Genomic DNA, 24,974 nt, shown 5'->3' with positions numbered 1-24,974 from the left:
GTAGCTGGGCCGGAGAACTTTTATTTTGCCAGTTTCGGAGGAAACGTGATCTTTTTTTTCTGCTAAAAAAAATGGAGGAAAATGAGTTGAAAGCGTGGGGAGATAGAAGATCTATGCAAAGTCGGGTTGGGGCTCAGCAGTTTTCTGCCCCTCCTCTTTATGGCCTCTTATCCCGGGGCCCAGGCCGGCGACCCCCGGGGAGCCAGCGGCGGTGATTGGCGGCTCACCGGGACCCGCCATTGATGACTGCGGGGTTCTAATCTCCAGGAAACACGAGGGGCTGCCGTGGCCATTTAGGGGTAATTATCCGAGCGCGGAGGGACAGCGAATTCCCTCGCCTTTTAACTGGGCGCAATAAAAGCTGTAGATTAGGGGCGTCCAGATTAAGGGAAATGAATTGCTACAGCGGGAACTTTATTACCCTGACGGCGTCCGGGGTCTGGCGGGAGGGGTCGGGCTGCGGACGCCAGGGTGATCGGCAGCCTCACGTCTGTCCATAGGCTCCAGAGATGTGTTCAGGTCTTGGGGGGTGGGGGGGGGAGGGGTTCAGGAATACTCGCATCTGTGAAGTTTACGCCGCGTTTCCAGATTCTTACTCGTCCGAGACTGCAACACAAGCATTAGGCAGGGTTTGGGGCCTCCAGCTCGCGTCGGGCCCAGCTAGAGGCGCGGTGCACCCACGCGGCCTGGCTTAAGCTCCCGGTACCCCGGGGCAGGAGTAGGACGAATAGCGTCCTGCCACCAGGCAGCGGAACCAAGGCCCCGGAGGTACGCCTGAGGATGCCGGGATCCAAGGCCAGCCTACGACCCATTTCAGAGCTGACCGAACTGACGCTCAGCAAGGCTGCAGGCCGAACAGTGGGCTAGCATCCCAGCCCGGATAGCGAACTTCTATGGCCTGCATTTTCAATTTAGCTGTGGCTGGAACGAACCCTACAGCCGAGCCGGAATCTCCCTCTGCACCGGGGTTAGACGGGGAGAGGGAACCGAGCCCCCTTGGCTCTTTAGGTCACCCTTTCGACAGATAGCTTGTCTTTGCCATGAGGCTTGCGCTGTTGCGCCGTTGTCTCCCATCTCAAGAGTGTTGGACTCTCAGATCACTTTGCCAGTCTGATCTAAGAACTTCCTCCGTAGAAAAATGCTGAACAGTAAAATCAACTTCAGGGGAGTGGGACGGGGTGGGGGGGGGTGGGGGTGCTCTGGGCCCTCTTGGAGTCCTCCAGCTAAGAACTTCAGCTTTAGGGCGGAGCAGGGGCTCGAACCCCGAGAGTGCAGCCGCGCGACGCAGAGGGGTCTCAGGGCCGTCCCCCGCGGCGGCGCAGCGAGGCCCGGCGCGGGCCCGGGGGCCCGGCCAGCCGGGCGGCGGGAGAAGGGCCGCATCGCTAATTGCGGGGATAAACAATCTGTCACGATCCCTCAGCGCGCCTAATAGGCAGACGAGGATGTTGTTTTTAGGCGCCAGCGGCGGCCGGATCAAAGGCAGCAGCCGGCGCAGGGGCCCTTGAAGTCGCGCCCCCGCCTCCTGGGAGCAGACCGCCTGCGCCCGCAGCCCCCGGCCCTGCCGCCCGCCCCTAGGCATCCCGAGCCCGTCCGGAACCCCACGGTTTTTCGGTTCGGTGTGGGTTCTTGTCCGCTCTCGCCGGGCGCGGCGGGTTAGCTGGGGGCATGCGTGGCAAGGCGAGAAGTGTGTGTCTGGAGAGGGAAAGGGGTTCCGAGTAGACTGCGCGTGGAGCCGGTGCTCAGAATAGCTCTCGGCGCTTGCACCGACCTGCCTTTGAGGGTGGGGGCGCGGAGGGGGGGAGATGCCCCGGGTCTCAGAGAAGGGGGTTAGAGGAAAGGAAATGTCTCTGTGTCTCTCGGAGCTTGTTGAGCCCGCGGGAGGAGAGGCACAAGTTTTGGGGCGGCGAGGAGCTTTCTCTGCGTTTGTATTTGTCTGGGCCTTTCCGGATTTCCCGGTTGGTGGGTTTCTCGAGCTGACGGGGCCGGGGTGGGGGTGGGGGGGGGCTGCGCCTGTTATCTCGCCGCCAGCACTACCCCCCCAGGCGCTTCCAGCCCGGCATTTCTCCGCGCGGCCGCAGCCGCCCAGAAAGCCGGGCTGTAATTCATGCCTGGCAAGGGCAGGGCTGGCCCGCAGCAGATAAAGCTCGGGGACTGGTGCTCCGCTCCCCTCCCCTAGCGCCTCGCTCCATCCTTCTCAGTCCGGACTCCCTGTCCCCCAACAAAGCACCTCGGCGCTTAGGATCCCAAAGACGGATTGATTGCCTAGCGTCCGACTCCCTGGGCAACTGAACTGGGGACGGGTTTGGTCTCCCCCCCACCCCCCCAAAAGCCCGTTTTGGGAGAGTGTGCGGCGGTGGAGGGGTGGTGGTGTTTTCAAACTCCCCCTTCCCAGGGAAAGGCTCGCGTTTAGAGGGATCCCGTCTTGAAGAGCGCTGTCAGTGTCTGGGTATTGCGGCCGGGATTGGAAAAGCCTGCAGGCTGGCCCCTCACTTGGGCATTCGTTGTCGCCTCCGTCGGGTTTTTGTTTACGCCCCTCCCCCCCCCCCCCCCCCCGTGCAACGCATTTTGTGGCCTCGACCCAGGAATCCCGCGTGCATTTTAAAAAATGTGCAGCTCAGTGGGACCCCCGGCAATTAGCGAGCCCCAAACAGTCCTCTTTAATAGAATGAATGTGCTATGAAAACCGATTACCCGGAACGATTTATTTTGGTGGGAATTCACCAATCTCCAGGAGGGCGGCGGAGGGGGAGAGAGAGGAGGTATTTTGTCCTGAGGTGGGGAGGAGGGGGGGCGAGGCTGACGGGTAGACAGAAAGCACGACCTCGGGATCCCCCAATCTGCGGAGGGGGCTTCTCAAACCCGTGTCTCCTAAGTCTTTTGGCCTCCGTCGCCTAGAAGCGGACGGCGGGGAGTCAGAGGTTTGGGAAACTGTCTGGGAGTCCCTGATGGTATCCTTCGGGAGGATTTCACAGCTTTCCAGAGAAAAACTCAAGGAGAGCTGGGAACCCCGGTGAGTCTTCAGCCACTAGCTGAATATCCACAGCGCGCATCCGGATTGAAATGCTTTCTGCTTTCCCCGGACCTGGGCAGAGCTTATGCCTTTTAAGAGTTTAGGGGCCTTTCTTCAACGCGAAGTGGAAAAAAAAAAAGAAAAGAAAACTACTTGTAAAAATATTTTCTCCTTCTTGCTCATTCCTCTGCCTCAAGTGGGCCCAACTCGCGCAAGTGCCCTAGCGCGGCGGAGTCCGACTGCCCGCTTCTTTCCCGCTTCCCGCCCTTCCCCCACTTGCTTCTTTCCTCTGGCTCAGGCTGGGGCTTCCTTGTGTCTTTAAGTTCGGAAGCGGGTGAGGGGGCCTGGATCCGCGGGGGGGAGAGAGGGGGCCCCCTTTCAAATGGCCCAAATTAATGTGATCGCGACATGAGGGTGCACTTGGGAAAGATGAAAGCGGGGGCCGGCCGGCTCCTCCTAGAGCTCTATAATTATAGATAATATATCCCATTTCAAAGCAATTAGACCGATCAGGCGTAACGAACCACTTTGCTGCCGACGAATAACAAAGGCGCACGGTTATTTAAGCCTGGAGATGTCAGGCAGACCCCGAGGCTCCAGGGGCCGACCATCCCGGCTCTGCCCACCCCGGGCCGAGGGAGGCTCGCCCTGCTCCCCGCCAGGCTCTGCCCCGCCGGCTGAGGGCCCCGTCTCAGTTCCGGCAAGGGCCCGGAGGGCCCGGGGATTGGAGGGAAGGAATGCGAAAAAGAAAATTGACTTATATTGAGCAGGGTGTCAGGCCTGTCGTCAGAGGTTTTGCAAACTTTATCCGATTTAATCCCCTCTACCCGGGGAGATAGGCATTATTATAGGCTTTCTTCGCCTTCCACGTGACAAAACAGAATCAGAGAGGTAAAGTGTCTTGGCCAGGGTCACACAGCTAGTTAGCGGTGGCGCCGGGATCCAGACGCGGGTGGGTCTGAACCCCCGAAATCCACTCCTTAACTGCGGGGAGCGGTCTCTCTCGCTGCGCTTTCAAGAGACGAAATGAATGCATTGAAATACCGCGGAGGCCGGCAGTTTTGGGTGGAACCGCCTTCGAGTCCCGCCCCCAATCCGCAAAATGGGTGCTGGGGGCAGCGCTCAGTACCCTTCCCTCCTGCTCCTCCCCTCCCCCTGCCCACCACCTACTTGAGAGTCTTGGAGACTGTCCAGTTTTTCTTATGAAAGTTACCAAATGCCGAGGATCTCAGGTCTCTCAGAGAAGAAAACAGGCGCGCGAACGGCGAGAGGCGTCACCAGCCGAAGGCTGAGGGCCAGTTTTTCTGAGCCTCGGTTTATTCACTTTCAAAGTGGGTGCGCTGTGCCGCGGCTCGGATACCGTGAGCTCGCCCGCAGCTGCTCGCCGGGCCCACGGCTGGCTCGGCTCTGTGGCAGGTTCCCCCGCGCTGCGCGCACTTGGCATCGAGGGGGCTGGGGCCTTTCCTCGGGGCCTGCGGATTCCTCCCCTGCAGGAGAATGCAGGGTCGGGGAGGCCCGCCCTGCCCGATCATCGAGGAAGGTCCGAGGTGCTTGTGTTGGCGGGGGACCTCGGGCTTCAACCCCCACCCCCCGCACCCCGCGCGGCCACCCCGCGAAGGAGAGTGAGAGACGCAGACAGGGCGGGGAAGAGGCGGCCCAGTGATCGACGGAGGCAGGAAGGCAGAGAAGCCCAGGCGAAAAGAAACTCAGGACACAGAGATGCTGACAGCCAGAGCCTCCCGCGATCCAGGCACTTGTGGCAGAAATGGGAAGCGAGTGTGGGGCGCCGAGGAGGTCCAGAGCCGCACTAGGAGAGAGACCAGAGGAGGGGAGCCTAGGGAGTGACCCTGGAAGTGTGCCCCCCCACCTGCCAGGGGGGCAGCCCGAAGGACTTTGTGGGAGGCGCCCCTTCTGTGAGGAGGGGTGGGGAATGAGGTTAGGGGGGCCTGCAGCCCCTCTCCCCACGATTCCCACCCCTTCCCTCTTTCTCTGCTCTCTCTCCCTCGGGTCCTGACTTCTGACATTCCTTCTCGGCGTCCTCCCTTTCTCCCCCTCTATCTCTCTGTCTCTCTCTCTTTCAGATGGGTCTCTCTCAGAAGCCCTGGTCTCTGATCTCTGTGCTTCTGTCTCTCCATGGCAGGGTCTCTTTTCTCCCCTGTCTGCCTGTCCCTTTCTCCGAGTCCCTCTCACCTGCCCACTCCTCCCCACCACCATTCAGTTAGAACTACCGTCCTCAAGCCACTCAGAAGCTAATGCGACTCCGGTCGGTTTTGTCTGCAGATAGCGTCCGATTTCTGGAGCGGCCATTCCCACCTTCGAGAGCAGGGGGAAGTGTCCCTCCCCGCCCTGGCTCCTGCCTCTCCTGCCAATAACTGGAGCTAGTAACTTCTAGCCTCAGTTTCCACATCTGGGCTGTGAACTGCACAGTATACCCTCTGCCTGGGGTCATGGGGAGGCTAGGAAAGGGGTGTGGCCCAGGTCCTGCCCTGCGGAGAGGCCATTGACTCTGGATCTGGACCCGCCTGGGACACCTAGGCCCCAACCCACCTGGCTTGTCCCTCCTGCCTGGGATGCCCCCTGGAAAGTTCTCAGAGGGAAAAGACTCCCCCTCCCCCCACCCAGAATTTCGATCCTCTGACACTTTCTATGCACTGAACCTCAACCATCCAGAAAAGACAGCGGCTGGCCTATGCCCTACACACCCCTCCCTCCCTTCAGGCCTCCAAGGTCCTGAAGCCTCCCTGTGACCTTCAACCTGGAAGGCAGAGTCCAGGAACCCTCCAGCATGCAGTAAGCGCTCAATCCGTGTGCAATGGAACAGCCGTGTGGCCTAGAGAGGGAAACTGAGGCTGAGACGGACAGAAGTGGCACTAAAATACAGGTTCCCCAACCAACCCGAACCCAGTGCTCATCCTTCCCCGGCTCCCAGGAAGGTCAAGAAACCTGGGTGTCCCCTCTGGGACCAGTGGCTTGCACCTTGCGAGGACTCCGGTGCGAGAGTAGGAAGCGCAGTGCCCCCTGGCGCACGCTGGCCCCGATAAGTTCAGGGAGCGTCTGGCCTGCGTCTCCGGTGAGGGCTGGGGACACCGGCTCGGAGTCTGGAGGCAGGGTTCGGTTATTCCTGGAGCTGGGGGAGGGGACGGTGGATGCTGGAGCGAACCCACCCGCACTGAGCAGAGATTATGTGCTAGGTGTTTCCAACGCATCACCACAATTAACTTCTCACAACAGTCCCCGGGGTGGGCATCCCATTTTGCAGATGAGAAAACTGAGATGCAGCAAGTTGAAGTCGCGTGCTTCGGGCCGCGCAGCTGGGCCGCCCCGGCCACCAGAACGGGAACCAGCGGGCGCTAGGGCGCGGTTTCCGCCGCGCCACGCGTGCAGGGAAGAGCGGGAATCTTTGGTGTCCCCCTCCCGGCCTCTGGCACGGGGTAGGCGGACCGTGGAGGTCGCACATGCCGGAGAATTTGATTCAGTTCCGCTTTCCTCCACCTCCAGCGGGTTTGGCGCGCGCGATTGCCCAGGCCCTGCAGTGGTCTCGAGACCCGCAGGTTCTGGGCGCTCCCGGAGGGGGCGGGGTCACGACTCCTGCAAAGCCACGCCCCTCCGGATCCGGGGATCCCGGCCCCGCCTGCCAGGGACCCAGGCGAAGGACACAGCGCCTGCCTGAACCCCAGGTGCTACATCCGTGGAATGGACCCCGCTTTGCGGTGCTCCCTGAGACTCTTTGAAAAGGATCAGAGTCCAGGGAAACTGGAAAACGGAGGCGCTAAACGCCAGGATGGGGAATAAGTCCTGCTATTGGTAATAGTTGAGGCCTCTTGGCAATTACTATCGCCAGGCACTGTTCTGAGCTCGTAAGTAGCTTGATGCTTTTAATCCTGGCAGCAAGTCCCTTTTTATCCCTGGTTACATGCGGGGAAACTGGAGTTAAATAGTTCCAACCAACATAAAAACAGGAAGTGTTCTAAGATTTCTCCCGGCACCCCAGGGGATTTTGCAGTGCGCCCCACGGCCCCGACGTACCAAGGGTTGGAGACCCCTGCCCTGGACTCCCCGACAGGAGAAGGGCAGAGAAGGGTGCAAAGCCTTGCCCGTCCACGGGGTGCTTCCGGCGGCCCCTCTTCTGATCCCCGTGCGTGGGCATCAGTCTGGCTCCCCAGAGCAAGCTTGTGGGGGCCTCCGCGGCCAGCACAGGGGCTCGACTTCAAGAGGGGACACTTGACAGGAGAGGTGAATGGATGACCAGCAGGTGACAGCAAGCTTTCAGCACCAGCCAGACTCCCAGCCCAGAGTACCCCACATCGGGCCAGCTGCACTGGGGCAAGGGGGGAGGGCCAGAGGGCTGGACCTTGGGGTCAAGGGTAAAGACAGTTCGTCCTAGTGCTGACCAAATAGTTCTTGAACGACGTTTCTAAAAGAACACTGAAGTCACCCCTCCGTTGCTGGTTCTGCTGCCTTTAAATCTCCTTTGACCTTGACGGGGAGTTGTAGCTGCCTCCTCCTCTGAAGATAGGCAACCGAGGCCCAGAGGGGTCACACGACGCGCTTGGTGTCACTCAGAAAGGCCTGCGTGGACTCCAGGCCCCACCCTTCTCCCTAGGATGAATTTCCCTCCCCGGGGCCTTTCTGGGGGATAGAATTCTTCTCCCAACAGCCTCCTCCCCAACTTTGCAGGCAGGAGTGAGCAAACTCTCCTACGGCACCTCCCCAGCCGGTGGCGCCCCCAACCCCCTTGGCCGTCTCCTTTCCCGGCCAGGGGTGCACGACAGCCCCACCTGAAGGGGACCCTTCCCATCCCTGGGGAGACCTCCTATCTGATGGAAAGGTGGGCCCCTGGCCGCAGCCCAATTAAGTGAAAATAGATCCGGCCTTATCAGGTTCAGGGGTAGTCCTTGGCGGTGGTCCCGTGGCGGCCCCGGAGGGTCGCTGTCTGTTTGATTTTCCTGCTCAGACACACTTGTTTAAACAGACCCCTCAGGGCCTCCAGTAACCTGAGCCAGCCAGGAGCGTGATTGCCAGGTAAGGGGAGGCCGGCTCGGATTGGGGGGCGGGGCGGGGTGGTGGGGGTGGGGGTTGTGGTGGGGAGAGAAGCGGAGGAGGCCACCCTTAGACCCTGGAGGACTCTCCTCCACAGTGCTCCCTGCGGAGTTGCTCACCCTCTCCAGCCTCCCTTTCTCCTTAAAGGTGAGGATTCGTTGAGTAAGAGCCCCTCTTAAGTGTTTGGAGCTGCTCCTAACACAGCCGAGGGCTGGATGTGAGAGTCCAGGCTGTTCCCTGCCACCACAGTGCACCCTGGCCCTGGGCCGTGCTCTGGGCCCTTTTAAGCAGACGAGGGAGCCGGGTCCAGAGAGATCCAGTGACTTAGATGGGCCAGTGTCTGGAGACAGCATCCCAAACCAGCCCGGTGACCCCAAAGCGGTGTCCTCTGGGCCCCACCACACCCTGAGCATGACTCCTAGCTCAGGCTCAGGGCCCGGCACCTGCACCTGCCCAGTGTAGAGAGGGGCACAACCCGGTGGAGGCGGGGCTGTGGAGCCGCCAACCCCTTCAGCAGGGCCTGTGGGGTCCCTCCTGATCTGTGCCCTCCTTCTCCCCACATCTCCCCTCCCCCCTCGCCCCTTCCCTGGAACCTGCCACGCTCCTACAGCCTCCCCGGGCTCCTCCGGGCTGTCCAAGCACTCCTGCCTCCTCTGCGGATGCGTGGGAGGCTGTTCCCTGTGCCTCCTATTCTTTTCCCTCAGACACCCGCGTGGCTCCGTCCCTCCCTTCCTCCCTGGTCCCTGCTGCAGCGTCACTTTCTCATAGCAGTCTTCCTCGACCACATTCTCGAAGGCACAAAACTCTCCCCCAGACAACCACTCCCTCTATCCTCATTTTTCTCCATAGCACACGTTGCCATTCAACGTCTTATTATATGTCCCTTTACCTGTTCGTTCTCTGTCTCCCCGCCTTCAAATTCAGCCCCGCCAGGGCAAACGCTTGGTTGGCTCAGGGCTCTCTCTTTAGCACCAAGCACGGAGCACATAGCAGGTGCTCAGGAAATGTTTTTGAATGACTGAATCCATCTCCCACGTACTCTCCGTAATGTTAGGAAAGTTGCTGACCTCCTCGTGGCTCAGTTTTCTCCTCTGTAAAATGGGCCTCATGAGTCGGCTCACCTTATGTCATGAGGAGCAAACAGGAGAAAGCATGTGAAGTGCTTGCCACGGTGCTGGGTCCTCAGAAAGTCTGCAGTAAAACTTGTTTTCTCACTAGAAGAGGTCATGGGGCTTTCCAGAAGAGCCCTGTCTTGGCATGGAGTGATGTCACAAGAACAGCCCCGGTGACAGATTTTTAGAGCACATCCCAGAAGATACAGCCACTTTCTATGTCAAACTCTATCTGAGCCTTGCAGTGACTGTGAGCTGACCGGGAGATGTTTGAATCCGATTTTCTAGATGGAAGGCCAAGGCCCAGAGAAGTCAAGACGCTTGTCCAGGTGCTGCACAGCTCCTGGGGAGCTCTTTCACTTTCCCAAGACAACTCCCCTGGCCCTGCCCCAAACCCCCATCCAGAGGCCGGCAGCCTGTGGGCCATTATCCTTGGACCAGCCAGGTGGAGGACGATGAACCAGTTCCGGAGAGAACAGCGAGCACAGAGGCAGGGGGGTGGGGAGGGGGCAGGCTGTACAGGGTGTGTGCACCAGGGAGGTGACCCCAAGGGTCTGTAGGAGCCCTGCCTGCCTTCCGGTATTCCCAGACGCCCTGCACTTTTGGTCAGAGGGCAGTATGGGACAGTTTGGGGCTCCTATGGACTCCTTTTCGCCAGCAATAACAGTCATTACAGCTGCCTTCTCAAGCCCTCATTATCCTGTGTTTACAACCCTTCCAGAAAAACAGAAGCCCGCCCAGCACACCCCTCCCCGCGTCACAGGCAGGGGCCTTAGTTCTGCTTTCTGACTATAGACAGAATAACCCTCCCTGAGACTCTCCTGGGGCTGGGCAGTGGTTCTTCTGGGTATGCTGTGAAGTCTCCATCCTGAAGGGCAAGAATTCTTTGGGCTGACGTTGAGACTTTACCCTCACGATGCAAAGAAGGCAGTGATGTTGCCTCTGCCTTAAGCACTTTAATCATTTAAAAAAAATTTTTTTTTACATTCATTTATTTTTGAGAGACAGAGAGAGACAGCGTGAGCAGGGGAGGGGCAGAGAGAGAGGGAGACACAGAATCCGAAGCAGGCTCCAGGCCCTGAGCTGTCAACACAGAGCCCGATGTGGGGCTCGAACGCACAAACCGTGAGATCATGACCTGAGCTGAAGTCGGACACTTAACCGACTGAGCCACCCACGCACCCCTTTAATCATTTTAAAGAATGCGTCCAACAACGCTTAAACCCAGGCACCATTAACCCATTGAACAGATGAGAAAACAGAGGCACTGGGAGGCTGTGGTCCGAGGCAAGGCACTTAGTGGACTATGCTTCTGACCTCAGACACGAGGAGAATGTTAGTGGCGTGATGATCGCCACCACGAAGCTTGTACAGGCTGGTCATTCACACCGTCTCATTGAATCCCTCCTGGCCACGCGGGATCTGCCCTGTGCTCTCCATGCCAGGGCTGGCCAAAATCACGAAGGTGACGCGTAACTGGCCCAAGGTCACTCAGCCGCTGGAGGGTCCAGGGGAGGATCTGAACCTTGCAAGGGAGGCTCCTCAAAGAGGAAGTTGACACTTTGGGCAGAAGATCAGGGGAGGCTCATGCAGAAAAAAAAAAAAAAAGCCGAAAGGAAACAAATGTTTTTTGGCAGGAAAAGCCCCCTGTGATTGCTGCCTCTCCACATGTGCGTGGACATCAAAGGTGGGGACCATAGGTCGCTCTACTCAGCTGGTGCGTCTGGGGCAGAATTGGTCTCAAATACCAAGCCAGCACTGGGTCTCGGCTAGGGAGGGAGCCAGATGAAAGGGAGAGCAGGGGGAGGGAGGGGAGAGCAGAGGAGGAAAGGAGGGTGCATCAAAGGGCCCTTCCTCCTGCTTTGCCAGGTTTGCTGTCCATGTGCAAGGCCCGGGCTGGGATGGGGGTCTTCAAAGAGGAGCCTTCGAGGAGCTCAGCCATCCTCTCCCGACGCCAGCGCGTTCCCGAGCAGAGACCCAGGGTTTCCGATGGGAATCAGAAAACAATAGAAAATCTGCCACGGGATGCCGGGAAACAGGTAACCTGCCAACTCTGCTGACCCTTCTCAGACTTGATGCCATTTCTCTTCACCTCCGACCTGCGAGGTGGCATCGTGGTCCCCATTTCTGGAAGACGGGCTCAGTAGTGACCTGTTGAGAGCCACTCAGTAGAGCGGCCTCCCCACTGTCCATGAGGGTGCATGCGACTCCGGGAGGTTTAGCCCCACCACATGGGACTTGGAATGGAGGCTGTCCTATTAGGACACGTGTTCATCTCCGAAGCCAGCAGAGCCCTAAAACCAAAATACGTCTTCTCAGAGTTCAAGAGGCTCGACTTCCAAGATCAAGGTGTCCGCGGGACTGTGCTTTCTCTGGGTAAAGTCCTTCCTCGTCTGATCCTGGCTTCAGCCATGGCCGGTGACCCTTGGTGTCCGTTCGCTTGTGTCTGCATCGTTCCAGTCTCTGCCCTGGTCTCCTCTGGTCCGTATGTGTTCACGCCATCTTCCCTCTGCGTGTGTGTCCAAATTTCTCTCTTTTTATCAGGATACCGGTCATATTGGGTTAAGGTCCCACCTGACTCGCGTATGACCTCATCTTGACTTCTGCAAAGATGCTCTTTCCAAATAAGGTCCCACTTGCTGGCATGGGAGAGAGCGGGACAGTTAGGACTTGGACATACCTTTGGAGGGGGGGACAAAATGCAACCCACAACAGAACCCCTTTTCTCCCAGGGAGCTCTGTGGTGCTGCCGGCCCCGAGAGCAGCCAGCTCAGAGCAGAATAATACTGGCAATAAACAGCTCCCAGGACCCACAGGTCCTTGAGATGACACAGCATCATCACCAGCTCTTGCAAAGCCGTCGCATGGTTTTGTGCGGTCGCTGGACGGGAATCCTTACGCCCGTTTTACAGATGAGGACACTGAGGTTTAGGAGGGTTCAGTAGCATAGTATCTGACTCTGAAACCAGGGTTGGGGTGGGCAGGCGAGGGTTAAGGCTGAGGCAGGGCAGGTGGGCCGGGTCCAGGCCCTGCTGACTCACTGGGCATTAATACTGCTGCTTGCTGTGGGCACCGTCAGTTTCCTGGGAGCTGATTAAGATGTCACAGAGGATTATGATGTCAGGTGCAAGAATCACGCTCCAGGAGGGGTGACTGCTGGGCGGGGAGGGAGGTTACCCTAGCAACGGAGACGGGACATCCGTGCCGAGCAGCGGCACAGGGTGGTGGGAAGGACATGGGGCTCGGGGTCACCCTGTCCTGGGTGTGAATTCTGACGCCCTCGGCTCCACAGCTGGGTCACCTTGGGGAAAGCAGCTCACCTTCCTGAACTTCCTGTTCCTCATGTACAAGATGGAGGAGAATATTCCATCCGGTGGGGATCACTGGGAGCAACCAAAGAAAATCCCCCGGCCTCTACAAGCCTGTGCCAAATGGTGGTCCCCAGGGAGCCCGGGCAGGCATTAGCTCCAGAGTTGGGGCTCAGGCGTGGGCAGGCTTGCCAGAGGTGGCGAAGAAATGGTCCCAAGCCACCTTGCTGCCAAGAGCGGGGGCCGCTTAGAAGCAGCATCACCTGGAGCCAAGGAGCCCTTCAGCGGCCCCCTTTGTGTCAGGAGATTAGCCACTCTTCCCGTAGGTCCCCTGAACTCTTCTCAGATAGTGCCGGCCACAACACACATTCACTGCCTGCTCACTTGTGTCTTTCCCTACTTAGCCACAAAGCTTCTTCACATCCCTGGAACCCAGCACGATGCCACATAAATGTTTGACTAAATGAAGGGAAAATGAGAGTGTTTCCTCAACTTCCCCCTTTATGCCTCAGAACAAATTTCTCTATCTTGGGGGAAGAAATATTCTTCCTCCTCTGCAAAGCTGCTCCACCTCAGTGCCCTTAATTCTAATCCTCTTATTTTTCCAAGTACTGACTTTCATTTATCTACCCACCCACTCCGCCATCTGCCCACCCAGCTATTCGGTCACCTATCCTTCCACCACCCACCACCCATCCATCCATCCGTCCATCCGTCCATCCAGGTATCCATCATCCGTCCATTCATGTATCAATGTATCCGTCCATCCACCCATCCAACACCCGCCTATTCATCCATCCATCATCCATCATCCGTCCATTCACCCACCCACTCCATCCATCCACTTATCCACCTACCTATCCATCATCCATCCACCCATCCATCCATCCATCCATCCATCCATCTACCCATTCACCCACCCATCTGTCATCCATCCACCCATCATCTATCCATCCTTCCATGCATCCACCCATCCACCCCATCCATCCATCCATCCATCCATCCATCCATCCAACACCCGCCTATTCATCCATCCATCATCCATCATCCGTCCATTCACCCACCCACTCCATCCATCCACTTATCCACCTACCTATCCATCATCCATCCACCCATCCATCCATCCATCCATCTACCCATTCACCCAGCCATCTGTCATCCATCCACCCATCATCCATCCATCCTTCCATGCATCCATCCATCCACCCCATCCATCCATCCATCCATCCATCCATCCTTCCACCCACCCCATCCACCTAATCCATCCATCCATCCTTCCATGCATCCACCCATCCTTCCACCCACTCACCCCATCCACCCCATCCATCCATCTACCCATCCATTCATCCATCCACCCATGACTTTTATTAACTCACCCTCCCATCCATCTATCCATCCCTCCACCTACTCACCTCCCACCCATCCACATTTCCATCTGTCCATCTACCTATTCACCTACCTGTTTACCCACACTCACCCACCCACCCATCCATCCATCAGGGCAGTAGACATGTGAGCACCTGCCTCTTAACCACCATGTCCTGTGCTAGTTCTGAGGGGCCCACAGGGTCAAGTCAGACTGAAACCCTGCATCTAAGGAATTCTCAGTCTTGTAGGGGTGAGAAAACATGCAAAGGGCTGTGATGCACAAGGGTGAGTGAAGAGAAGGAAAGACCAGGAAGTGGAGCCTACAGAGGAAAGAAAAGAAGTGTTATACTTGGGAACCAAGGAAGGCTCCTGGGAGAAGCAGGAACAGAAGGGGGCCCTTCTTAGAGGAGGCGAATTAGGGCAGGGTGAGCAAAGAGGCAGTTGGGGAGCAACTCACTTTTTCAGGGCCCTCACCACATGCTGATGTCTCCTCCCCTTTGAGGAGCTCTCACACAGGCTCAGAGAGGTTAAATAACTTCCTCCAAGTCACCCAGCCTGTAACTGATAGAGCCCATTTGAGCTCAGATTTCAGCTTCTCAGAGAGGTCTTGGTATGGCTCACACTGCCTGTTTTCCATCACACTTTGCCCTGCTGTGTCTGTTGTCTCTCTCCCCCACTGGAGGGCCAGCTCCATGAGGGCAGGGACCCTGCTCGGTCCCCAGAGCCTGGAGCCCAGTGAGTGCACGCAGACATCTTTCCTGAGATGCTGTAGATGCACCAGTGCCCGACCTCCTGCCCACTCTCTCTAGCCCTTTTCTCTCGGGGAGCCTTAGTGCTCGGCTGCCTTCTGACTGTGACCAGCGGGGCCTGGGAGGTGCCGGGGGCCCACCAGCTGAACACGGACCGTTCAGGCCTCAGTGATTCCTGGCCACGGCCGGCATCCCTGCTGCACATTTCTGATCATCTTAGGAGACGTGCACTGGGCACGCAGATAATTGAAAAGATTACTCCGCGATGGGACTCGTGGACTGTTGATTTATGGTGCATCGTCCCTACCTCAGGGGTTTTATTACAAATTGAAGGATGGCTTCCCAACTTGGGCCTCGTGTCTGCATTTAACCTCCACCAGTCATGCAGACCTGCGCTGGCTCCCAGGGTGTCTGCAAAGTCACTGTGCAGTGACTAGGGCTCAGAGCCCTAGATGGGACTCCCTCCCTTCCCCTTCCGTCCCCCTCCCTCCGTGTGCATCCCCCCTCTCCTTCTTCTGTGCTGGGGGAGCTGAGTGAGGCGGTTGGTGGGGTGGAGGGGGGCTTCCCTGAGAAGGTGGAGGATGTGTAAGCATCAGGAAGGCGTCTCCACCTTGGAAGTTCAGCTGTCCTGCGGGACCCAGCTCAGAGTCCCTCTTCTGGTGAGGCCCTCCTTCATGCTCCTCTTCCCCATCTGGGAGCCGTCACTTTTCTAGGTGTTTCCAGAGTTCTGGGCTGACCCTCCGTTCATAAGAATCCACCCTTCCCACCTGGGTGCTGGAGTTGCTATGTTCGTGACCAACCCCTTCCGTCTCCATGAGGGCAGAGCTCTGCCGGGGTGGGCTTGCCGCTGGGGGGCGGCGGGGGTGGCGGGTGGCAGGTATTGAGGTGGATGGGACAGCTGACGAGGAACTGAAGATCACTTGGGGAACAGTGTCATAATCCACGTGAGCACAACACTTAGAGCCGTGTGGCTTTGCGCAGGTCACTTCACCTCTCTGAATCCATCACTCATTCCTTATTTATACTATGGTGATAATAACACCCCCACCCCCTTAGACCCTCACCTTAGAACAGTGGTCTCATCTGGACCAGCAGTGGCAACGTCACTCGGGAACTCGCAAGAAATGCTGACCACGGGACCCCACCCTTGACCTGCTGCTAAAAGGGAAGCTCTGGAGTGCGGCCCAGCTAGGTGGAAGGGAATTGCGATGCCAGTGGGGTACTGCTAAGAGCAGCACGTGCGATAACGCAGGTGAAACTGGGCACTCCGTGTCCCTTCCTCGGTGCCGGAACGGGGCTATGGGTGTGGTTCTGGCAAGAAAGACACTGGCCACAAAGAGGCGTGCGTCCTGGCCACCAGTGAGGAAGCTGGTGGAAAGGAAGTCAAGCAGAGGAGAGCCAGTGCCGTGAGTGGCCTGTCTCTTCCCCATTCCGCCTGTTTCTGCCGCTAGACCTTCCAGACCTTGTGGGCCAGAGACCCAAGGGGGTGCCCGTGATGACAGAGGCTGATGACCTGGAACGATGCGGCCACAGACAAGGAGACGAGGCAGGCCCCCCCCGCCCCGTCCACAGACACCCAAAGCCGCAAGAGGCTCAGAGCGGCGTCCCCCCCGGAGCCCTCAGAGGCGGCACAGCCCTGCCAACCGCTGGACCCAGGGCTCTGGCCTCCAGGACCGTGAGAGGAGGAAGTCGTGTTGTTTAAAAGCCCCTCTCCTGCCCCCCCTCCCCACCTCCCATTAGTGGTTCCTAACATCACACCTGGGGAGTGAATGCAGCTTTTATGTTGGTCTCCCTAGGCACTTGCTGAGGACAGTGCCTTATTCCTTGTTACACAGATGAGAAGGCTGAGGGTCAGAAAGGTTGAGTGCTCTTCCCAGGGTCACCCGGCACCCAGGGGTCACCAGGATCCCAGGCCAGACGTGTCTGCACCCAAGTGGGTGTTCCCCGCACAGCCTTGCTGGCAGGAAGCATGTACCTGCGGGGGGCGCGGGGGGGGGGCCTGACTGTGGCTTCTTTCCCTTTGCTCCTGTCTTGGGCTTCTCTGTGAAGCAGGTGCTAACAACAGTCAGGGGCTACTTAACCCAGAACACCTCTGATCCCAGGACACTCTCCCTCCTCGTTTTCTCCCCTCCCTGCTCCCCAGGAGATCCCTCAGTCTTTCTTGCAGTTGAAGACCTTGGAAAACTGAGTCCCGAAGGGCTGCGGTCCTCGGGACAGCATAGCCCCTGGCTGCTCTGAGTGTGTCCCCAAAGGAGCTGCGGCAGCCTTAGCTGGAAACCGTTTAGCAGGGAATGTTTTGATTCTAGAAAATGTTTCGAATGCCAAAGCAGAGTCTGTACTTTAACAAGATTTCCAAGCAACCTGAATGTGCGCTGAAGTCTGCAAACTCAGCATGTGGAGTCCCCTGAGTCGGTGCCAGCCCCGAGGCTCAGGAAGGGCCCTGGGCGGCGGGGGGGGGGGGGGGGGGGGGGGGGAGGGTAGAGGAGGAAAGGGGCGGGGGGGGGGGGAGGAGCGTGGGCCTTGTCTCCTGGAACGGGAGCCCTGGTTTGACTCCCCTCTCTCCCGCTGCTCAGCTTTGTGGCTGTGGGTCTGTTTCTCAACCTCTCTGAGCCACGTGTTCGCACTGGTGGATAACTGAACCAAACTCGCTGACAGTCGTAGCACTCAGGTGACAGTTGGACTGTCCCAAAGCGGGGACTTCACGGGGGGTAGGGGCTGAGCTAGGGAAGTTCCTGGAACTTCTTGGGAGGTGGACTGTAGCCACCCACCTCCCATCATCCTTCCCTACGTCCAGCAAGGGGTCCCCCAGGCTGGGTCGCAGGGCCCTGGGGCGCTGGGCACAGCGTTCAAGGCCAAGGGCAGTGAGCCTTCTTTCCTGCCTGGGCTGGCTGCCTCCTCACCCCTCCTCTTGGTCTGCCTTCAGATGGCTGTGCCTTCACACCCCCTCTCCCACCAGCCTTTTTCTCAGTCTGGACTCGCGTCCTCTTTGCTCCTCCCTCCCTTCGCAGCTAGCCCCTCCCTCTGCCCCTCCCTTCCTTGCCCCTCCCTTCCTTTCCTCACCCCTGTGCCCCCTGGCGAGGGCCCCAGCGGTTACCTCCCCACAGGTGTGCTGACTCTCCCGCTCCTAACACCTCCCACCCCGTGCAGCGCGCAAGCGTCAGGCTAGTGCGCTCGCTAAGATGAGCAGTCGGCGACCTGCTCGGGCGGACTGGACCGGCCTCGAGGACCCGGCCCAGCCCCTGGGCCCTCCTGTTTTCGCCCCGCTGCCTCGCGGTCTGTGTCTGTCTCTGCCCCTTTTCTGGTCTTTCCCAGAGCCGGTCCGTGTCGGTTTCTAAGTCCCTCCCTCCTTTCTCACCATGGAAACGGATTTTAATTCTGACCTCATCCAAACGATTACAAATAGGAGGAGAAAACCGCAGGCCTGGAATCCGTGCGAGGTTCCTTCCTGTGGGGCGGGCAGTGCCCCTGCAGGCTCGCAAAGGGCAACGTGCGTGCGGGGCTCTCTCTCACCGCCCCCCCTCCCCAGTCGGAGCCCGGTGCGGGGGGACGCACTCCCAGGCCTCGGGGGCACAGGTCCGCGGGATTCAAGCTGGTCTCGGGGACCGGGGCCGCCCGGACCCGGGCTGCGCGGCTGCACTTTATCTCCCTGGTTCCCTTTTAAGCAGTAGCAGCAGCGACAGGGTTTAATGGTGACCAGGCCTGGGCCCTGGGGAGGACTGGGGAGGGGGGGCGGGGGGGGGGGCTGGGGGCCCCGCCTTGAGGCAACGCAGAACTTTAGGACGCCACACCCATCAAAACCTGTTTGCCTGATTCCTGCTCCCCGGGGGCTCCACGGAGACACAGTGTGGGGGGCGCGGGGGAGGGGAGGAGGGGGGCGAACCAGGCCTCTTTCATCAAGTGGGACGCGCCTCTCTTCATCCCTCTCTCCAGAGACAGACCGGCTATCACTGCAGTCCTTCGGAAAGACTGCCTTCATCATTGGGTTCTGAGGTTTAGCCAGAAAGGATTAGGAGTTGCAAGATGGGGGATAAGATTACGTTAAAAGGTTTGATTAAGGAAATCGAGGAAGCGGGGGTTTAGTGTTTCTTGCCTCCGCGCTGGGTCCTAAAAATGAGTGGTTTCATTCTAATGTTTTTATTGCAGCCACAATCTTGGTTTGCAACCTCCAGTGGAATTGTTGAATGGCATCGCCTCCTACAACGCATGCGCTCTCTCTCGCTCTCGCTCTCACACACACACACACACACACGCGCGCGCGCGCGCACACTCACATATACCCTGTACCCAGCCCACATACGCGCACGCGCACACACGCTTGTATATACCACACACACCCCACATGCACTCTCACCTCACAGACACTCACATGCACGCTCGCGCACACACTCACGTACACGCGCGCACACGTGTAAGCGCTCTCACCCAGCCGATATACAGAGTCTCCAGATTGCTAACACGACCAGGGGCCCTCCGAGGCCCTCTGGTCCAGAGACAGCAAACTCAGCTATCGGGGAAGCAGGTTGACCCAGGGCAAGGTGGGGCCGCCCTGACCCAGAGGGGACTGGCCCCTCAGGGGAGGAGGACAGGACACTCAGTGCGGCCACCAGCGTGTAGTCCTGGCCTGGGTTTGCTTACTCCGCTCCTGTTTGAAAAGGAGCAGGAGACTTAACTTTTTATTACAAATTTCCCAATTTAAAAATGCTGGCCATTAATTCAACGAACTGAGGGGGCGGCCCCTTGATGACCTGTGAGCAGGGCCCATTTCACAGATGGGGAAGCTGAGGTTCAGAAAGGACAGTGGCCTTCCCAGGGTTGCTGGGGAGACTGTGGACACACTCAGGGATAGAGCCAAGATCTTTGGGGCCTTCTCAACAATTTGAGCCTGGTGAATCCAGATTATTCAGCCAACAAAGAGAAGTGAATCATAGCAGTGGCCTCCCTTACGCCAAAGTGAATACTCTTTCAACGGCTTAAACGTCAGTCACCCAGGCCGCCCCATGGAAGGCACCTGTGCCCTCCCATCTCTTTACCCCACAACCCTGGCTTAGTTCCTTCCTGGCAGGCATCCTGATGATAAGTGAGCTTCTTCCTTTGCCGGGCATTCACTTCTTGTGGCGTTCTGTGCGGACAGAGAGTCATGGGAGGTCCTAACACAGCCTTTCCTGGCCCCTCAGGGGTGGATGGAGCCGCGTGACTGATTTTAGCCAGTGATCTGTGCGCAGAACTAACTCGTGTCACTTTGGGCAGAAAGGCTCAGTAGCCGTCATACAGCCCTCCAGAGCACTCCTCCCCGTGGGCATGGTGACCGCCAGCGTTTGAGAGGTAACGACTCCATCTGTCTGGTCCCTGAGTGATGCACAGAGGTGCTGGTGAGCCACGGTGGATGTGCAGCATGAGTAAGAAACGCTGTTGTTGTTTTGAGCTAGGAGACGGTGGGGTCGCTGTTACCGCAGTGTAGCCTATCCTCTCCTGACGAGTGCGCTTTTCAAATGCCCCTTTCCCAAGATCACCGTGTCGGCAGAAACCTTTTCCTGGTTTGCTCACTGTGGGTTTCTAGTGCCTAGACCAAACCTGGCAGTTAGTAAGCACTTGATAAACGGCTGTTGAGGGGCGCCTGGGTGGCTCAGTCAGTTAAGGGTCCGATTTTGGCTCAGGTCATGATCTCACGGTTCGTGAGATCGAGCCCTGCATCGGGCTGTGTGCTGACACTGCAGAACCTGCTTGGGATTGTCTCTCTCTCTCTCTGCCCCTCCCCTGCTCACATGCATGCTTTCGCTCTCTCTTTTTCTCTCAAAATAAGTAAATACACTCTAAAAAGATAAACGTCTGTTGAATAAATGGATGCATTAATTGGTGCGTAAAACAGCACAGCCTTTTTTACAAATAAGACAGACACAGATTGGAAACTCAGCTCTGGAAGTGACAAGTTGCCCGAACCTCACTGTCATCTTCTGTCAAATGGGGGCACTGTGGGACCCACCTCGCATGGAGGAGCTGTGGATGGTCCGAGATCATCCAGCCCGTATCTTTAACGCTGTGCCTGGAGCAGGGTAAATGCTCATAAGCAGGAGCTGATGATATTCTCATTAACATGATTAATGTGCCAGGGGGGTGGTTGTCTGAATCTCTCCAGGGCATGTGACAATGCCCACTCCAGGGTCCAATCCTAGAGCGTCTCATTCCGTGGATCTGGCCCTGAGCCAGACATCTGCATTTTAAACACGGCTCCCGGGTGATCTGGTGCCATCCGCTTCAAGGAAGCTGGTCCAAGTTTTCACTGAGGAGACTGATTGATTGTTACTTCTGCGAAGGCGGAAGGCTGGGCTGCCTCAATATAATTCGGCACCTGACAAGAGCGCTCACGATTTTCTCACGGCAACACTGCCTAGAACAGACAGTTCGAGGCACTTCCCTCGCACCAAGCTCTCCTGGCTAACGCTCTCGGTTCACGGCGACTTAAGGAGAGAGTGTCACGATCCCCACTTCACAGATGGGGAAACTGAGGTCCCTAGCAGGACAGGACTTACCCGAGGGGATCAACCCAGGGAGTGACAGAGGCCCTGGGGAGCTCGGCCTCAGGTACTCTGACATAATGAACGGCCCGACCAGTAAACACTACTGATGTGGATGAGGAGGGTGTTGTGAAAATCCTAGGGGAATTGCCAGGAACGAGGGACTAAACCAGATGAAATGCAGTGCGGTTCAATCAGTTCATTCTGAACGCTGATATTTACTTAAAAAAATTTGTTATTGGGGGCACCTGGGTGGCTCAGTGGGTTAAGCATCCCTCAGCTCCAGTCTTGATCACAGGGTCGTGAGTTTAAGCCCCACGTTGGGCATGAAAAAATAAGATAAAATAAAATAAGATAAAACAAAATAATAAAATAAAATAAGATAAAACAAAATAATAAAATAAAACAAAACAAAAGAAAACAATAAAATAAATTAAAATAAGATAAAACAAAACAAAACAATAAAATAAGGTAAAACAAAACAATAAAATAAAATAAGATAAAACAAAACAAAAAAAATAAAACAAAATAAAATAAAATAAGATAAAACAAAATAATAACATAAAATAAAATAAGATGAAACAAAATAATAAAATAAAAAAATAAGATAAAACAATAAAATAAAATAAGATAAAACAAAACAAAAAAACAATAAAAAATAAAATAAAATAAAATAAGATGAAACAAAATAATAACATAAAATAAAATAAAACAAAATAATAAAATAAAATAAAAAAATAAAACAAAACAATAAAATAAGATAAAACAAAACAAAAAAAACAATAAAATAAAACAAAACAAAATAAAATAAAATAAAATAAAAAGGTTTATAAATGTAAACACCCATAAAGCCTTCACCGCTACCAAGATCATGCACATGATATATTCGTCTTCAGGCCGCCGTAACACCACAGACTGGGGGGCTGAAGCAACAGAACTTTACCCTCTCACAGCTCTAGAGGCTGGAAGTCTGGACTCACGGTTCCAGCGGGGTGGGGTTCTCGTGAGGACCTCCTCCTGGCTTGCACACGGCTGCCTTCTCGCTGTGCGCTCACGTGGGCTTTCTTCCGTGTGTGCATGGAGACAGAGGGAGATCTCTCTCTTCCTCCCCCCTCAAGGCCGCCAACCTCTGGGATTAGGACCCTGCTCGATGACCTCGTGCAATCTGAATGGCCTCCCAGCAGCCCTGTCTCCGGACAGTCCCATGGAAGGGTTAGGGCTTCCACGCGCAGACAATCCCTGACTTACAGTGGTCCAGCTTCCGATTTTTCAAGGGTACGATGGTGCGAGGTGATACGCATTCAGTAGCACCTGGACTTCAGATTTTGAGTTTTGATCTTTTTCTGGGCTAGCGACGTGGTATGTATGACCCTCTCTGGTGGCGCTCTGCAGGGTCAGTGAGCACAGCTCCCAGGCAGCCGCGCAATCATGAGGGTAAGTCGGCGATACGCTTACGACCATTCTGTTTGTCACTTCAGTACGGTGTTCGAGAACTGCTATGAGAGAGTCAACCCTTCGTCATAAAATGGGCTTGTGTTAGATGATTTCGCCCACCTACAGGCGAATCCAAGTGTACTGAACACAGTTAAGATCAGCTAGCTAAGCCATGACCTTCGGTAGGTCAGATGCATGTATCCAACGCATTTTTCAATTCACAACATTTTCGACTTACAACGGATTGATCGGGGTGTAACCCCACCAGAAGTCGAGGAAGGTCCGTATGAATTCGCAGAGTTTGGTGGGGGCGGGAGGGGGGGCACAATTCAGTCTATTGCAATGGTTAACTTTTCAAACCTGATGGCTGATCCAAGCACAGATAAAAAATTATGCTCCTAAAAGTTGACTGTGGGACTATTATAATAGTGCAAAACCAAACCCGTTTAAATGCCCAACCATGGGAGGAAGTTCAATAAACCCTGGTGCATCTACACACTAAATTGTGAATGTAAACACGTTCCTGGAGCAGGGACCCTGCACTTACCACGGGCTTAACAAGAAAGTGAAAAGCAACGCTTAGGAAGAGTTTCTAAGGATGCGGAGAAAGGCTTAAGATACAGTGACATGTGAAAAAAAGCAGGATTTGGGGTGTCTGGGCGGCTCAGTTGTAAAGCGCCAGACTTCGGCTCAGAACACGATCTCATGGTTCGTGGGTTCGAGCCCCGCATCAGACTCTCCACGGACAGTTGAGAGCCTGCTTGGGATTCTCTCTCTCTCTCTCTCTCCCTCTCTCTCTGCTCCTCCCCAACTTGTGCACGCACACATGCTCTCTCTCTCTCAAGATAGATAAATAAACTTAAAAAAAAAAAATAAAATCTTCTTCTTTAAAAAAAAAAAAAGCAGGATTTAAAACGGCATCAACAATCTACTGCTAACCACTTAGGCAATAGATGCAAACACAGAGAAAAGGCGAGAAAATGTAACAGTTTTAACAGGGGTTGTCCTGGGGTGATGGGATTAATGGAAATTATATCTGCTGCTTTAAATGTTTTTCTTCAGTTTCCTAGTTCTTTAAAACAAGCACACACTGCTTTCATAAAGAGAAAACATTACCTGTACTTGTGAATTGGAAGTGTTGGAAAACTCAGTGGCACAGGGATGGGGGAAGAGATAGCTCGTTGCATGAAAATGCCCACAAGTCGTTCAAAGACTAAGGCAGATGTCACAGGGTCTAACATGCGTGTGGTTTCGGGGTAATTGCCTTGGACTCCTCTGGCCTCAGTTTCCACAGCTATAAAATGGGTACCACAGTGGGTACCTGGGGAGCGTGCTCTGAGATGAGTATGGGTTTCATTCCTCTTCTCCTGCCTCCGTCCTCACTGTTTCCTCTCTTTTCATGCATCGTCTGTTCTTTGTACTTGTGACTATCTCTCTCCTTTATCCAATGAACTTTTATTGACGTGGTTTGTTCCAGATTCAGACTAGCTTTTAGGGATGCAAAGATATTTTCCCTTCACCCTTGAGGAGGTGAAAAGGTCCACAGTGAGGCAGGGACAGGCCCCTTCCCATGGTCATGACAATTTGGGGGCCCAGTCACCTGCCAGGAAGGAACGGACCCACCCCTGTGGGCTGGCCCACAGGAGCCCCCCACTAGCAAGTTCTAGACCCTGTCATCTTATCGCCACAAAGGGAGCTGCGAATGCCGTCGGTGGGTACGTAACTCTGAAGTCAGATGCACTCAAGAGAGAGCAGACATCCGATCCAGGCCTGGAAGGATAAGCAGGAGAGAAATTGCAGGGAAGAAGGGACAGCATTTTCTAAGGCCTGGGGTTTGACCCTTGTGTGTGCCATGTGACTTTTCGAGATGGGGTGGAGCATAGACTGTGAAGGCAGTCCTGGGAGATGGCTGAGTAGGTCTACGGCTGCAGCTCAAAGCACTTGGTAGGTGAGACTGAGAAATTACAGCTTTAACCCAAAGGCAGTGGGGAGCCATGGAAGGGTTTGTGCAGAGGGCGGCACCAGGCAGGCTTCTTTAGGCAGATACCTGTGGCTCAGTGAAGAGCATGACGCTGGAGAGAGAGGAAATGAGAGAGAGCAGGTTCAGAAGCTGTTTCCTAATATAGGGAGGCCTGTGGGGATGGGGGGTGGCGGACTCCAAGAGACATGAAAATGTAGGTCGGGAGGGAGTGGAGTGTGTTGAGGGGTGCCCGATGGGCTCCTGGGGTGGGTGGTGGCTGTGGATGACAGGGGTCCCTTCGGAGCCAGGAAAGGCTTGAGGAAGGATGGAGGAGGGGAAGAGGGAGGAGGAGAGAGGAGGCCAGAGGCAGGAGAGGAGGAGGGGACAGGAGGAAAAGGAGGGAGAGGAGGTGAGGGAGGGGAAGGAGGAGGAGGGAGGGGAAAGAGGAGGGATGGGAGAGGAGGAGAAGGTAGGGGAGAGG

Source organism: Panthera pardus, unplaced genomic scaffold (genome assembly GCF_024362965.1).
Source record: "Panthera pardus isolate Hobbes unplaced genomic scaffold, ASM2436296v1 HiC_scaffold_13, whole genome shotgun sequence".
In the NCBI taxonomy this organism is placed as follows: Eukaryota; Metazoa; Chordata; class Mammalia; order Carnivora; family Felidae; genus Panthera; species Panthera pardus.
The sequence above is the reverse complement of the archived record's forward strand: the minus strand, read 5'-3'. Positions refer to the sequence as shown.